General features: G+C 36.8%; 1 long non-coding RNA gene across 2 annotated transcripts; it reads right to left on the reverse strand.

Annotated features, from left to right (window-relative positions):
• Positions 1-5,261: 5,261 nt before the first annotated feature.
• On the reverse strand, positions 5,262-17,341 carry LOC143391576 (uncharacterized). Of its 2 annotated transcripts, none has more exons than XR_013090285.1 (3): positions 16,844-17,341; positions 14,593-14,638; positions 5,262-5,560 (listed from the first exon to the last, which is right to left on the reverse strand). It is a non-coding gene; the product is annotated as an uncharacterized LOC143391576 (long non-coding RNA). The 2 variants fall into 2 exon arrangements; XR_013090284.1 differs by having other exon boundaries at positions 15,623-17,341.
• Positions 17,342-17,376: the final 35 nt, after the last annotated feature.

Here is a 17,376-nt window from a genome sequence, read left to right on the forward strand (position 1 = left end):
ACGGGTCTCTTGTATCTCTACAACTCTTTCATGCAGAATCATTGACTGCTCTGTTTCAAATTAACTTTTCACGGATGTTTGTAAACAATCTAGGAAGATACAATGTCTTTATATAGAAAATGTATGAAATATTTGGGTCTTCTAAGCTCTGTTTCTCTCATGTAACACAACCCACACTGTAAGCTGGCAATGCAACTGGGTCCATCCACATAGCCCCCATGGGAACTGGGGGTAAGGGAAACTGATGAAAATGTGCTAAGTGCTCATTCTCTGGTAATGAGGTACTTTGCTTCTGACCCATGAATCTTGTGTCTTCTACCAACATCCATGAAACTATGGTAAACTAACTTGTTATATTGCAAGTAGGATAAAGTCTCAGAGCCTTCACAGTTCTTAATACAACCAGCCTCAAAAATGTGGAAGGTTTCCCATCACCTTTATGCAGGAGTAGTCATAACCATAGATTTTTCCTAGAGTTATTAAGTCTTTTATTCCACCTATTAAACAATGTGTTCTACATTCTCCTAGCACTTTGATAAACAGTTTTTTAGTTAATTTTCACAAGAGCAACATCACCCTATGTTGATCTTTCTGTTCTCCATCATGCCATTTCCTTTTCTTCTTCTCCACCATGTTATGATGCAGCCAGGGCCAGGGATCTTCACTAGGCACCATTATCTTGGACTTCCAGAACTGTGAGTTAAACAAACCTCTTTTCTTATAAAATATCAAGCCTCAGGCATTTTGTTATTGTAACACAAAGTGGACTAAGATGGTGGCTCTCAGACGAGTTGTTTTATTATCCATCTCTGCTTGCAAAGTAGCTAGCTCTAGTTTGCATTTATCTCTATCCTTTGGGATTTTGCTGAAAGTGAGAAGAAGTAACCAGGATCTATCAACACAAATTATATCTATTCTTTTCTCTAACAAAAATGTAAAACATTATGGTTTATGTCCCAAGAAACAAAAGGAGACAGTTGTCCATGGAGAATGTTTTCACACCACCATGTAACAAAAGTCGTGTACTTTCTAGCCTGTGAAAACTGTGTCCTCATTGTCAAAGTCTTATTTCCTTCTTTAAGCCAATGTCATATTTTAGGTTCTATTTCCTGATGTACTCCATTTATGGTACTAGATCTCTTCAGTAAGATTGACTAAAAGTAATAAAATTGAATGGACATAAAGAGGCTTAGGCAAATAAGCAGTATATTTTCCTTATAAAACTAGAAATCTAGGTAAGATATCCAGGGCTGAAAAGATGGTTCCACAATGAACCAGGACCCAGGTTCCTTTTAGCTTTCAACACTATTCTTTTAGTTTATGGAATTCATCTTTAGCTTGTTAACTTGAGTTGCAAAATGGCTGTCCCACATCCAGCTTCATGTCTATACCCAAGTTATTAAGGAGAAAGGCAAAATGATAAAGGCTCCTACAAATCAAACCTGTCTCCATTTAAAGACCTTTCCAGAAAGTCTTACATTGCAACTTTCCTGTCTTTTTATCAAAGATGTCACATCTCCATTCCCAACTGTAAAGGAGGCTGAGAAATATAATTTTTCAGCTTGGCATGATACCACCCTGAGCAAAAGCAGGATTCTATTAGTGCTAGATCTTAAATGTCCAATGTCCTCCAACGGCTTATGCATTGGAGGCTTGGCCCTTAGCCCATGTTGCTTTTGGAAAGTGGTGGAGCCTTTAAGAGGTGAGGACTAGCTGGAAGTCTTTCAGTCATACGGGGACATGCCTTGAAGAGAATATTGGGACCATGGCCCTTCTTCTCTCTCTCTTTGCTTCCCAGTGACCATGAGATAAGCAGCTTCTATCATGCACTCCAGCCAAGATGCACTGCCCTCACCACAGACCCAACAGCAATGGGTCCAACTGACTGTAGACTAAAAACTTTAAAACTGTGAGCCCAAACAAACCTTTCTCTATAATTTTCAGGGACTGAGGCTGAGGCTTAGTGGTAGAGCACTTGCCTAGCACGCGTGAGGCACTGGGTTTGATCTCAGCACCACATAAAAATAAAATAAAGGTTATTGTGTCCACCTACAACTAAAACAAATATTTTTTAAAAACATAATTTTCAAATATTTGTTATAGCAACATAAAGCTAACACAGCTAGAAAAGTAAAAAAAAAAAATAGATATTTTCAGCAGTGTCTGCCACAGCAATTAATTTAAAAAATTTAAACACTATATAGGACAAATAAATCTTTCAGCTGTATATTCTGAAGGTCCTCTAAGCACAGATAATAGAAAGCAAGACAATGAAAGTGGAGGTAAGGGGAATGGTTAAGAGTTGACTTCAATAGTCCTGATAAGAAATAATGAAAGTCTGAATAGCAATGCAAAATGAAAAAGATGGAAGAACCAGGTGTTGGGAGAAACAGCCCCTCCCCTCTTCTAGGTGAAGGGAGCTCTACAAAGTGTCCCTTGATACTTCTGGTCTTTTCATATCTTAATCTTACTCTGCCCCAAGGGGAAGTTGAATGATTTATCAAATTGGTATGAGCCCATCTCACACCTGCCATTTTCTACTAGGGAAGAATGACCTTGCGCTGGGAAGTGGAGGTTTTTTTTCCCCTTCTGATCCTGCAGAGTCAAGGTCAGTCAGTCCCTGCCACTTTTCCCTCTTGTGCAAGTTGGCCACGGAGAGCTTGAGTCTGGACTCCATGGTGTCTTACCATATTGGAGGCCACCTCCCTATGCAGTCGTGCCTCTGCCTAATTCTGGAGTTGAGGATAACTTAGCATATTTAGTTAACAAATCAAAAAACATATGATCTAGCCTGTAGCAGTAATGAAGATATTATCCCCCATATGCCTTTCCTGTGTGTGCACTTTTTCTTTTTTAAAAAACAGTTGTATTCATGTAATTCACATACTATAAAATTCATTCATTTAAAGTACATAACTTGGTAGTTTTCAGGACACTCACACAGTTGTTCAACAATATCCACAATCAATTTCAGAACATTTTCATTGCCTCACAGTTAGTTGCCACTTTCCCCTTCCCTCAGGCAGCTGCCACATGTAATTATATAATATATATAAATTATATGTGTTGTTTCTGGCTTTTGTCAGGGTAATGTTCTCAAGATTTGTTTTTATTGTAGCATCTAAAAAGTCTTCAATTACTTTTTTTTACTGAATAGTATTCCATTTATAAATATGCCATCTTTTATCTAATCTGTTAATGGACATTTGGATATTATGAATATTTTTACTTGTATGAATAATGCTGCTATGAGCATTCATGTACATGTTTCTGGGGCTAAGTTTGGTTTATTTACAGTGCTGGGAATCTCACCAGGGCATCACACATGCTAAACACCTGTTCTTCTGCCCCAGTCGGGCTGGGCACAAAATCACGAGCCGCTCAAGCAGTAACAAACTTTATTTCTGAACTCCACCAGCACACTCCACACACGCTCCCGGGAAAAATGCCGAACGCCACGCCACGCCACGCGGATCCTCCCGGGACACACTCCCCAACAGGAAATCCCTCCTCCAGAATTCCCTCCTACCGCACTTCCCCAACCAATGGGAACTCTCCGGGAGTCCCAAAAAGTAGCAGCTGGACAGCAGGGGTCTAATGCAACTTAACATAATCATTATCATTCTCAATGGCTTGCTGGCGTCACCTTTCAGCCAAAAATGCCATGCGTCATTCCTACTTGGCTATGGCTCTCAGCATTCTTCCACTGAGACTTTGTATACATGTTTTTATATGGATGTATATTTTAAATTTTCTTGGACATACATAGGAGTGTAATTACTAGGTCATAAAACTCCATGTTTCACCTTTTAAGAAACTACCTGGCTATTTTCCAAAGTGGCTACACCATTGTATATTTACACCATTAACATATGAGGGTCTCAAATTCTCTATATCTTTATCAATGCTTGCTGTTTTTCTTCCTTTTTTTAATCATAGGCATGCTGGTAGATATGAAGTGATATCTCACTTATTTGCACTTGCATTTCCCTTACAGCAGTGAGTCCCTTTTCTAAAATAAAACAACAAAAAACCCTCAGATGATGGCTACATTTCACTGTGATACCTCATTGAAGTGTGTACTTCATGTTTGTGCATTTTTCTAAATGTAAGTTATACTTCGATACAAAAGTTTATCCCCAAAGTACATATTATTTATCTGGTAAAAAATTCTTACATTCTATTTTTAAAATGAAAGCACCCACAACAAAAAGAAAAGACAAGAGTATCAGCTTTTAAGTGAGAGACCTGGATAGGAATACTTGCTGATCCATATTCCATGTATCCAGGTAGCTTGTACAATCTCAATTCTTCTTGATCAGGTGTGTTTTTTTGCTACTGCCTTTGCCCATGGACATCAGACTTACTTATTTAGCCTTGAAAGTTGGCTCATATCCTCAACTTCCCAGGGAGGTTCCAGATCTTCAACCTCAAATTAGGGCTGCATCAATGGTCCCTCCTGTTCTAAGGTTTCCAGCTTCTTGAACTGGGCAGCTACTGGTTTCTCCTGTTCTTTGGCCTGTATATAGTTCATTGTGGGACTCCCCAGCCTCTGATCAAGGGAGCCAATCTAATAAATTCCCTCTTGTAATTATATACACACATATATATTCTTTTGGTTCTGTTCCTATAGAGGACCCTGACTAATACAACAGGGTTGTGTTTACTGTAGCTCCTGTAGAGGCTCAAAAATAAGTTTTTCCCCCTAGAGCATAAAAATTAATAGCTCATAAAACTACTCTTACATGTGCATTGTTTGCAGTTGATAAGCCTCTTGATGAGCACATTTATTTTTCCCCTTTGGTACACATATACTTTCTAAAGCCATTTTAAAAACATGAATGATGATATGTCTACCTTGAATTCAACAGATTTATGAATGTTTCGATAACTGGCTATGTCACGTGAATTGAAGAGGTTAACCTTACGAATTTTCTCTTACTACAAAGACTAATGGGAAGATTAATGCTTTCTTGTGGTCAACCTGTTGAAGATTTAAGGTACTGTATTACTTCTACTGTTGGATCCTCATCTCAGGTGTAATATATATCAGTGAGGCAAAAATTCACCTGGTTTAAACATTGTTTCACCTATAAAGTCACTATAATCATATATTGCATCACAAGTATAAAATTTAATTATTAGCTATAAATCTCTAAGATTCTAAAATGAGAGCAGCTTTGTAAATTCAGTGTTATACCACAACAGCTATGAGAGTCTAAGACTCACACCATAAATATGCACTATAAATTTTTTAAAACTTGCTCTTATATAAACCTTTTATTTACAAAATCATGACTTTGGACTTCAAATTTTCTCTCTGTGCCAGTTAAGATTAGGTTCCTCCATATGGGAGAAAACAATGTAACAATACATAAAAAAGACAAAAGTTTATTTTTATCTGATGTTAAGATAAGTGCAGAGGTAGGCAGTGGTGGGTTGGCACCATATCCTCCTGATATCAGGGATGTGGGCTCCTTCCATCTTTCCTCTCCACGATCATGACTTTCACCTTCAAGACCATGGTTCAGTCTGGTTGCAGCAGCTCCTACTACCAAGCCTGTGTTTTAAGCAGCAAAAAGGAAGAAACAAAGGCAAAAAAAAAATCAGCTTTTAGGCTAAGTTAGCTTCTGTTTAACAGCATTCCCACAAGCCCCTCTCAAAATTTTTATTTACATCTGATTGGTTATGTCTAGCTATTAGAAGTCTGATAAACTTAGTTTCATAAGAAAGGTACACTGCTACGCCTACTATAACACACTGCTACACCTACTAAGGTACACTGCTACACCTACTATTAAACCCTAATTTGCTACCAAGGAATAAGAAGATGAATATTGGATTGGTAAGTCTTTGCCACATTTCTTGAAAATTCTTTCCCATGTCTTTCTAGAACGTCATAATTGTTTTCATACAAAATTAAAATTTAGAGCCCAGAGTTCAGGAGGAGAGGCCTGCCTGCCTTGTCACACTATGGCCCAGAGATCCAGAGGAGAGGCCCACCATGCGCTGGGGTTCCTTATTCACCAAAGTGTGGCTCCACAGACCAACATCAGGGTACATTAAAGGCTTGAGGCTGCTGAAGCCAGATATAAAATTAGGTAGTCAGTGTAGTTAGGTAAATCGGGTCTAATATCGAGTGAAATCTAAAATGGAGGCCATGCTGGGAATGACTCAGGGAAAACGCAGGACAACTCATGGAATGTTAATGAAGTCCTGAAAAGGCCCTAGGCCAAAGTCCACCTCAAAGAAATGTTAATGGAGCCCAGGAAACAGCCCCAACAGATTTGGAGATAGCCCATCCTAGAGAAATGATAAGCCCATCCCAAAAGGTGATAATTGGGCCCACCTGTGTCCTAACCCCTCCAACCTACATCCCATCACCAAAACTATAAAAAGGGGAAACAACCACACTTCCACGGATTCCACCTCTTGGGTCCCCTTCTTCCTCCGGGAGAAGTCTTTTCTGCTGTCCTTTAATAAACTTCTAATTTCTATTCTGACCTTGCCTCGGCGTGCTTCTTTGGTGTTATTCTTCAACATTGGGGAAGCAAGAACTCGTCACCGGTCAACAGCGGTAACACTGCCATCACCATGAAACTGGGATATTGCTGCTTCTCTCAAAAGAGAACAATAAGGACCTGGTAAGATGTCACCAAGGTCCCTGTGGGCCTGGCTGCACCAGAGGTTTCTCTACTAGCAATTATCCTATTTCTCTGCTAACAGTTATCATGTTACTGAGGTAACAGGGAGTCTTGCATGGGGTTGACTATCTCATGTTTCTTCTACTAACAGCCAACGTCTTATGATTACCCTCTCACTTGTCATACAATCTAATACCTCCATATTCTCACACCCTACCTCCTAAACATCTTAGCCAACACCCTAGTGCCCCTTCTACCATTAGAAACTGTAAACCATTAGGCAAACCTAATGACTATATGGTAGAAGATAACTGAACTCATCATTTTTTATTTTAGTGACAAAACTGTAAATGTAAAAATAGAAGCTAACTGCATGTTGGATACATTGAGTGCTGTAATACTGATCTTTCCATTAAAAGTGAGGTATTGGTAACCTGTAGGGACACTATAAGACAATAAGGCAGAAGCTGTAATACCTCAGATCTACACTTCAAGAGAGGAAGACACATAGACATCATGAAAAAACAAGGAAGGAAAGTGCCCCAAACAAACCAAGATACTACAACAATAGAATCCATAGATAGTGAAGTAGGTGAAATGTCAGTGAAGGAGTTCAGAATATATATAACTAAAATGATTTGAGAATTAAAGAATGACCTAAGTGAGCAGATACAGGCAAAAACTGTATCTCAACAAAGAGATAAGAGAACAAATACAGACACCATCAATAATACCAACAAAGAGATAAGAGAGCAAATATAGGTTACAAGAGATTACTTCAAGAAAGATATAAAAATACTGAAAAAAAAACCAGAAGACTTGAAATGAAAGAAACAAAAAGCCAATTAAAAAACTCAACAGATAGCATCACCAACAGACTAGATCACTTGCAAGTTAGGACCTCAGACAATGAAGACAAAATATACAGTCTTAAAAATAAAGTTGACCTCCCAGTGAAGATGGTAAGAAACCATGAACAGAATATCCCAGAATTATGGGATACCATCAAAAGACCAAATTTAAGACTTATTGGGATAGAGGCAGGTTCAGAGATTTAAACCAAAGGAATGCACAATCTCTTCAATGAAATAATATCAGAAAATTTCCCAAGCATGAAGAATGAACTGCAAAGTCAATTATAAGAGACCTGTAGGACATCAAATGTACAAAATTAAAATAGATCTGCACCAAGACACAATATAATGAAAATGCCTAGCATACAGAATAAGGATAGAATTTTATTTTTAATATTTATTTTTTAGTTATCGGCGGACACAACATCTTTGTTTTTTATGTGGTGCTGAGGATCGAACCCGGGCCGCACGCATGCCAGGCGAGCGCGCTACCGCTTGAGCCACATCCCCAGCCGAAGGATAGAGTTTTGAAGGCCAGAAGACAGAAATATCAGATTACTTATAAGAGAAGACCAATTTGGATACCAGCAGATTTTTCAACCCAGACTCTCAAAGCCAGAAGATCCTGGAACAACATATACCAAGCTCTAAAAGATAATGAATGCCAACCAAGAATCTTATATCCAGTAAAATTAAGGTTCAAATTTGATGATGAAATAAAAACCTTCCACAATAAACAAAAGCTAAAAGAATTTACAGCAAGAAAGCCTGCACTACAGAACATTCTTGGCAAAATGAAAAACAACAATGAAAATCTGCAAAGGGAAGATTTACAATAAAGAAAAAGCCAACCAAAGGTGAAACCAAGTCAAGCTAAATACCAAAAATAAACAAAAATTACCGGTAATACAATTCATGTCTCTTTCAACCCTTTTGGATAAATTTTTACCCATAAAAATTTTAACTACAATATCTTCTAATTTTTCAGGTGTTTGTTTATTTTGTATTTTTTTGTTTTCCATTTCTCTTCACAAAGTTATGTACATATTTTCTTTAAAAGTTTTAGCATTTTAGGAGCTTGGGTTGTGGCTCAGCGGTAAAACACTCGCCTAGCATGGGCGAGGCCCTGGGTTTGATCCTCAGTACCACATGAAAAGAAATTAATTAATTAAAGATATTGTATCCAACTACAACTAAAAAATAAATATTTAAAAAAGTTTAGCATTTTATATATTTTAATATACAATTAATCTTGTATATGTATGTACATTGCCTATGATATGAGATGAGGTATATTTTACTTTCTTATAATTAAAAAAGCCATTATTCAAGATTCAAGGATGATAAAGATCAATCAGGGTAAAAATTATTTAATAAGGCATTTATAAAGGTAAGGACAAGGTTGAAGAAAGCAAACAAATTTTGTGAAGCACCTTTTCTTCTGTAGACTTGGAGAGGTAGGACGTGAAAGTAGAGAAAGCCATTATGAAAACCTTGTAGGAGAAGGTGACCTAACTGAAGTTATTCCCACCAAAAGCATGTAGAAACCAATTCACAGTCTAATAGAGTCTTATAGGGAGGAATAAAGCACCTTGTTCTACTCTTGTATATTCTAAGTTCTTCTCCTTGGTGTCCCTTTCTAATGGAACTCAACAAGAAACCACATAACAAGGGGACTTATCATGCAGCCTATAGCATCTGTCTCACCAAAAGGTGAAAGATGGAGAAAGGAGCCAATATGGCAGCCATTGGTTACATGAAACTATTGAGTATTTGAAAATGTGTCTACTCTGAATTGGTGTGCTATGTGTTAAATAGATTCCAAAGAATTACTAGGACAAACAAAATGAACATGAAATATCTTACTAACAATTATTTTCTTTGCAAATTATGTTGGTAATCCATTGGTTTAATGAAAATATATTAAAATTAATTTGTTTAAAAAAAGTAAAGGAGAATAAGGTAATATGCTCTGTATCTTGACTATAGTATTATATATCCATATAAGTATGTTGTCATTTTTTATATTCGTGTTGCCAAAATTCATATAACCATAAAACTAAATAGGGAAAATTGTACCATATATAAATTATATCTCAACAAACATGACTTTAAAAAGAACTCTAGTTCATGAAGTGTTTTAACAGTACTGAGCACATTCTAAATATCTGATAAATAATGGCTATAATTATGATTCATTAACAACCAGCATCAGGCTGTTTCATAGTGGGGTAGGGAGGGGCAGCATGGAAGTAATAGATGAACTCTAGATAGGGCAAAGGTATGGGAGAGAAAGGGAGGGGGCATAGGGTTAGAAATGATGGTGGAATGAGATGGACATCATTATCCAAAGTACATGTATGAAGACACGAATAGAGTGAATATACTTTGTATTCAACCAGAGACATGAAAATGTATAATATGAATTGTAATGCATTCTGCTGTCATATATAATAAATCAGAATAAAAAAGTAAAATTTAAAGCATTTATTAGAGATTTGTTACCAATTTAATAGATTAATTCTTAGACTGTCTTTCATTTATACAATAAATACTTATTAGTAAATTAGAAAACTAGTAAAGCTTCTTTATATTAGATATTTTGATAAAAAGTGACAGGATATCATAGTGAACACGTTTTCAGAGCTCACAGTTCATTGATTCATTACAATTATTATGTATTATTGTTGTTATAAGTGATGCCTATTTGGGATAGGTTACCCTTTCTGTATAACATTAGTATTTAGGTAATCAACTGCATGTATTATTTTAACATAGTATATATTTTATTATATGAATAACTTCATAGTTTTGAGATACCTGACATAGACTTGAAGACAAGTTTTATATACTGGTATCATGCAAATTATTCTCTTTGTTCAAACCAAAAAGAAATGTTTGTAGTTTTGGTTCAAAAATAAAAATTAATATGGTCTTCGTAAAGAGAATTAGAAATATAGCTAAAGCTACGTTTTCCAGAATTTTAAATCAGAAATAACAGAGAGAAAGTAAACAAATAATTAATCAAGCTATAAATATTAGGTTGTATTTTTCAGGTTAAAAAATGAGCTAAAGGAATATTGTCTTGCAAAAGATGGGGGGCTTTGTTCATATTCCTGGTAGTTCTTTTTTGTGAAATTCCTAAGAATGTGTTTAAAAACTCTAAAACAGAATATGATATAATAATAACAAGTTGCTATCATGATGGTATATAGACAGCTCTTGTTTTATAACCTTAAACACACCAGTAACCTATATTTTATTTCAAGTATAGGGTCAAATTAGAATTATCCAGCTCCAATTTCAACTGGCTCCAGACTTCTCTCTTTATCTGAAACATTTGGAACTTTTCATGCCATATATAGCAGAATAGACAATATTTCTCACACCACTTGTCTGAGTTAAGGGAGATTTAAATGAAAAAGAAAAACAAATGGCCATAGAACATTTGCATTATTTAATTAAAAAGCTTACATTTTGTGATTCATTTTAGAATAATTTGACCTGAGATGATAGCATTAAAATTGAATATAGGGCTATGGGTATAGTTCAGTTGTAGAATGCTTGCCTCATATGCACAAGGCCCTGGGTTCAATCTCAGCACAACAAAAATAAATATTAAAAGAGAATATATTGGGGCTGGGGATGTGGCTCAAGCGGTAGCGCGCTCCCCTGGCATGCGTGCGGCAACATGCGTGCGGCCCGGATTCAATCCTCAGCACCACATACAAACAAAGATGTTGTGACCGTGGAAAACTAAAAAATAAATATTAAAAAATTCTCTCTCTCTCAAAAAAAAAAAAAAAGAAAGAAAGAAAGAAAGAAAGAAAATATAAAGCACAGGCATACAGAGTGAGTATATACCCTTTTCTATGAGACTGGTTCCAATCTCCCTCTAGAGAGTGGTTCCCTTCTCAGAGGCTATTAAGAATGGAACTCAGTTTCCCAACTTCTGAGAATTAAAAGAAAGTTAAGAAAATGGATTTCAGACTGGGAAACATAAGCATTCCTATCTCCATTCAAGATGCATCCCTTCATTTGTTCTCTCTAGTCTCTCAAGTGCCTAGAAGTGTTTGGCATATAATGGAGATAAATACTTTCTTTGAATGATGAAGTGTAAAGTCTCAAATAATTTTGTTCCTATTCTTTTACAGTCTTCTAGTCAAGAATTTCCCTGGGAGCAAAGTTCTTTTTACTTGAAAAGGATCATGGAATGAAGAAAAAAATAGAAAAAGGACAAGCCTTTTAAATATGCAATGAAAATGCATGTATTTTTAAAAATATCTTTATTTTTATTTTTATATGGTGCTGAGAATCGAACTCAGTGCCTCACACATGCTAGGCGAGTGCACTACTACTTGAGTCACATCCCCAGCCCCAATGCATGTATTTTTTAGTTTCTATTCCTAGAGGTGTGAAATAATACATTATTTTGTGGGAGAACTCAGGAACTATTACTTCAGTACCAACAGATATTTATTAAGTGCTTGTGGGTGCTGGGTAGTGAGGCAGAAGCAGGGAATGGAGGTTAAATGTGACACCCAAGTTCTCTGCCTTCAGGTTCAGTTTCTACATCAGTTTCTACATCCATGCAAGAATGAATCATTTTAAGTTTTAATTTTTATGTGTCCTCCCTTTCCATACATTTTTAAAAAATATTTATTTTTTAGTTTTTAGGTGGACACAATATCTTTATTTTATTTTTATGTGGTGCTGAGGATTGAACCCCGTACCTCATGCATTCTAGGCAAGTGTTCTATCACTGAGCCACAACCCCAGCCCCACTTCCATACATTTTAGTTATCTGTGCCTGATATTTTTTTATGTTGAGATATAATTGTGATATCAACAAATTGCACATTTTAGAAGTTTACAATTTGATAAATTTTACATATGTCTACAATCATAACACAATCACCACAGAATAATGACATATCCATAATCTGCAAAGGTTCCTCATATCCCTGTGTAATCCACTTCTCCCTCTTCTTTGCTCAGGCCACAACAATCTATAGTGCTTCAGTATAGATTAGTTTGAACTTTTTAGAGTTTATATGAATGGGATCATACACTATGCCCTGCCTCCTTAAACAGCAAACTTATTGTTTAAAGCAAATTTGCTTTAAATAGCAAATTTATTTTGAGATTCATGCATGTTACAATTATCTATAGTTCGTCTGTTTTATTGCATGGTAATATCCCATTACATGAATATATAACAATTTGTTTATTCCATTCATCTACTGATGAACATTTGTCATGTTTCCTATTTTTCAACTCTTAAAAATAAAACTGCTGCCTTTTTTGAAAAATAGTTCCTCAAAAGGTTAAATATATAATTATCATATAACCCAGCAATTCCACAAAACTTGTATATGCATGGTTATTGACCCATTATTCCAAATCACTGAAATATGGAAACAACTAAAAAATCTCAAAAATATCTGTTGGTACTGAAATAATAGTTCCTGAGTTCTCCCACAAAATAAGCATTATTTCCAAATCATTGAAATATGGAAACAACTCAAAAATGAATAAACAAAATGAAATACTTCGAAGCAACAAAAAGAATTAAGGACTAATACATGGATAAATCTTGATGCTATTATGCTAAATCAAAGGAGCCACACATAGAAGGCCATTTGTTTTATGCTTCCATTTATAAGGAATGTTCAGAAAAGGCAAATTCATAGAGACAGAGAGTAGAGTAGTGGTTGCCAGGGACTTGGATTGGGGAGATGGGGAATAGAGAATAACTGTCAATGGGTGCAGGGTTTCTTTTGGTGTTTTTGAAATGTTTTAAAATTAGTAGTAATGGTTGCACAGTTCTGTGGACATGCTAAAAACTACTGAATTATATACCATAAAAGGTAAATGGAATTTATTATATAGACTTTATTTCAATAAAATAATAGTAGAACTTCAAAAAGATGCAACGAGCATTTATATAGAAGTCTTTGTATGATTATATGCTTTCATTTTACTTGGGTAAATAACTTGGTAGTAGAGTAGCTGGGTCATAAGATGGTTTTATGTTAAATGTTCTAGGAAATTGTCACTGTTCTGCCAACTGCCATTTTACATTCCCAGAAGCAGTATATGAGAGTTCCAGTTCTACACTTAGCCACCAACACTTGGGTATGGTCATTCCTTTAATTTTAGATAGTCTAGTAGATTTTTAGTGTTATGTCACTGTAATTTTAATTCATATTTTCCTATTGACTAATGATGCTAGTATCCTTTCATTTGCTTTGGATATTTGTGCATATTCTTTGGTGAAGTCTGTTCAAATTTTTTGCCCACTTTCAAATTGTTTTCTTTTCTTTTCCCTCCCTTTCTCTTCATACCCTCCATCGCTTTTTTCTTTCTTGAGGACTGAACCCAGTGGTGCTTTATCAATGAGCTATATCCACAGCCTTTTTATTTTTTGAGACAGAGTGTTGCTAAGGGCTCAGGCTGCCCTTGAACTTGCAATCCTCCTGTGTCAGCCTCCCAAGTGTACGCCACCAGAATTAGCTTATTTTCTTACTACTGAGTTTTGAAGATTCTTATTTTCTTACTACTGAATTTTTGATTATATAAATTGGCTCTCCATATCTGCTGGTTCTGTATCCACAGATTCAATCAACAATAGATCAAAATGTTTAGGAAAAATTGTGTTTGTAATGACTATATGCAGACATCTTTTTCTTGTCATTATTTCCTGAACAACACAGGATAACTATTATTTACATTTATTTTGTATCAGGTATTTTAAGTAATCTAGAAAGTAAAAGTATAAAAGAGGATGTGCATGGGTTATATATAAATACGACATTGTTTTGTTTCAGGGACTTGAGAATCCATAGGCTTTTGGTATCCTGGAACTAATCCCCAACAAATACTGAGGGGCAACTGTATATTCTTATCAGAAATGTGGAGGTTGATCAATATTTCCTCCCAGTCTGTGGCTTGTCTTTTCATTTACTTAACAGTGTTTTTCAAAGAGCATAAGTTTTTAACTTTAATGAATTCCAATATTTTGGTCAGTTTTGTTGTCACCAAAAGAACTAATAATAACATTTAGAGATGGAAAAGTTTATTTGGGGGCTCACGTTTCAGAAGTCTCAGTCCATATAGAGCTGGCTCCATTCCTTGGGACTTAAGGCAGAACAGTGCAGCAGAGGAAAGCAGGTCAGGACATGGCCACCATGCGAGAGAGAGATGACAAAATATAAACCCCAAAGGCATGCCCCCCAGGGACCCACCTCCTCCAGCCATGTCTTACCTGCCTACAATTACCACCCAGTTAATCCCTGTCAGTGGATTTACACACGGATTATGTTAAGGTTCTCATAACCCAATCATTTCACCCCTTAATTTTCTTGCATTATCTTACACGTGAGCTTTTGGGGGACACCACATATTTAAACCATAACATCCAATTTATAATTTTTAAGTTCATGAAATCATGATTTCAAGCATCTATCTAATTAATCTCTATATAACCCAAGATTTAAAGTTTTTCTCTTTCTCCTAAAAGTTCAGTAGTTCTAAATTTAGCATTTAGGTCTACGATCCATTTTAAGTTAATTTTTCCATCTGGGACAAGGTATGGATTCAATTACATTATTCTCACATGTGACTATCCAATTCTTCCAGCACTATTTGCTTTTGTATCTTAGTTAAAAATCAGTTCATCATAGCTAGGTGCAGTGGCACATGCCTGAACTCTTTGGAAGGCTGAAGCAGGAGGATCACAAGTTCAAAGCCAGCCTCAGCAATGGCAATGTGATAACAACTCAGTGAGAACCTGTCTCTAAATAAAACACAAAATAGAATTATGGATGTGGCTCAGTGGTTGAGTGGCTCTTGAGTTCAATCCCAGGTAAATCCCTCCACCAAAAAAGTCAACTCACCATATATGTATGAGTCTATTTCTTGACTTTCTATTGTTTTTTGACCTATTTGTCTATCTTGAAGTTAACACCACAATATCTTGATTACCTCTGCCATTTTGCATTTCTGCCAGCTATTAGCTCCAGTTGCTCTATGTCCTTGTAAGCACTTCACATTTCCAATTTAATTTATTTATTTAGCAGTACTGGGGATCGAACCCAGGGATGGTTTACAACTCAACTATACCTTTTTAAAATTTTGACAGAATCTTGCTAAGTTGCCCAGGCTGGCTTCGAACTTGTGATCCTACTGCCTCTGGAGTTGCTGGGATTACAGGTGTGCTCCACCACACACAGTGACATTTTTGGATTAAAAAATTTTTAAAAATCTATTATGAAAAGTGTGTAGTGGTACCCCATACTAATTTGAATTTGCATGCCGTTTTCTTACTACTGAGTTTCCCATCACTTTTTCCTAGTTTCTAAACAATAACGCTAACCATTCCAGGTGTGTATCAAGTCTCTTGTATATCAATCCTCTTCCAAGGATTTCTTGCCTTTTCAAATAAGAGGAAAGTAGTCATCCTTGGATTGTTTGAGGGTACTGGCTTAAGGGCAGGTGAAACTTTTGGGGTCACCTTGATTTCCTTTCTTTTACACCCTATATCTGGATCTATCACTAAATCTTACCAGTTTTATCACTAAAATAACCAGAATTCAATCAATTTCTAACTACCACTCCACGGTCCTCTTTACTTGCATTTTGTAACAATGTTCTAAGGGGAGTCTCCTTAATTTCGTCTTCATCCAACTGAAGTCAGTTTGCAATACACCTGCCAGAGTGATTCTTCCCTCTCTCTCTCTCACACACACACACACACAGCTGGGCTGGGGTTGTAGCTCAGTGGTAGAGCGCTTGCCTAGCACGTGTGAGGCACTGGGTTCCATCCTCAACACCACATAAAAACAAATAAAATAAAGAATGTTTGGAGCATGACATTCCTTTTAAAAAGAAAAAATCTGACCACTGCCCTTGCCCTTTTTGGCAATGGTTATCTCATGCCTCTCTCTTCTTCATTCTCAGCCTAGAGGCCTCCTCACACCTGCCTCAGGCCATTGGTCCTTGCTGTCTTCTGAAAGAAAAACTTTCCCACATATTTCTGGGTACTTTCGTCATTTCCTTCAGGTCTCAATATCATTTCAGCTGTTTTCCTTGATTACTGTAACTAAATAAGCATGCATAGCCACACACCACGCTTTGTTTTTAACTTCTTAGATTTTTACCTTCTTAGTTCTACTTAACATGTTCTTTAATTATTTAATAACAACGCAGACAGTGCTCACCGAATACTAAATGCCTTCTATAGTTACTTAATCATAACAATGCTATGAGGTAAGTACTTAAGTCCTTTTATATTTCCAAGAAGAAATAGAAATCCAGAGGTTAGATAATTGCCTTAAGTCATACCTCCATTCAAGGGTGCAGCTAGGATTCCACCCCACAGAACTAGGCAGGATAACACTTAGGACTGCCTTTCTAATTCTTACTAATGTTTATATTCCGTGTGTCCCCGCTGGAATGCAGGCTGCACGCGGGAGCTCCCTTGGAAAACTATCGTTGTCCCCATCAAAAGGAACATTGCCTGCCCGCTGCTCCCTCAAAGATCGAAAATCGTAACTGGCGGGGTTGAGGGGGGATGTCAGACTTAGCACCGGACGCCTAGCTCCATGGCTCTCCCGGAAATGCCAAGAGCGTATTAGGGTCGACGAATAGACAGGCAGGCCCGCTTGACTGGTAGGCAGAAGGGGATGGGGCTAGAAGATAACAACTGTTCTTGGCATACGTAATCTTCATTGGCAGAACAGGCCTAAAATTTCAGAGAAAAGGTGGATTCGGAGCGGTGCCGGCGGAGAGGTTAACTAGACGTCCAAGCAGCAACGAAACGCTGAAGACCAGAGGCCGCTAGGGGCGGGGCGGGAAGTGGCCCAGCGGCTGCCGCC

This window comes from Callospermophilus lateralis, chromosome 2 (assembly GCF_048772815.1).
Source record: "Callospermophilus lateralis isolate mCalLat2 chromosome 2, mCalLat2.hap1, whole genome shotgun sequence".
Classification (NCBI taxonomy): domain Eukaryota; kingdom Metazoa; phylum Chordata; class Mammalia; order Rodentia; family Sciuridae; genus Callospermophilus; species Callospermophilus lateralis.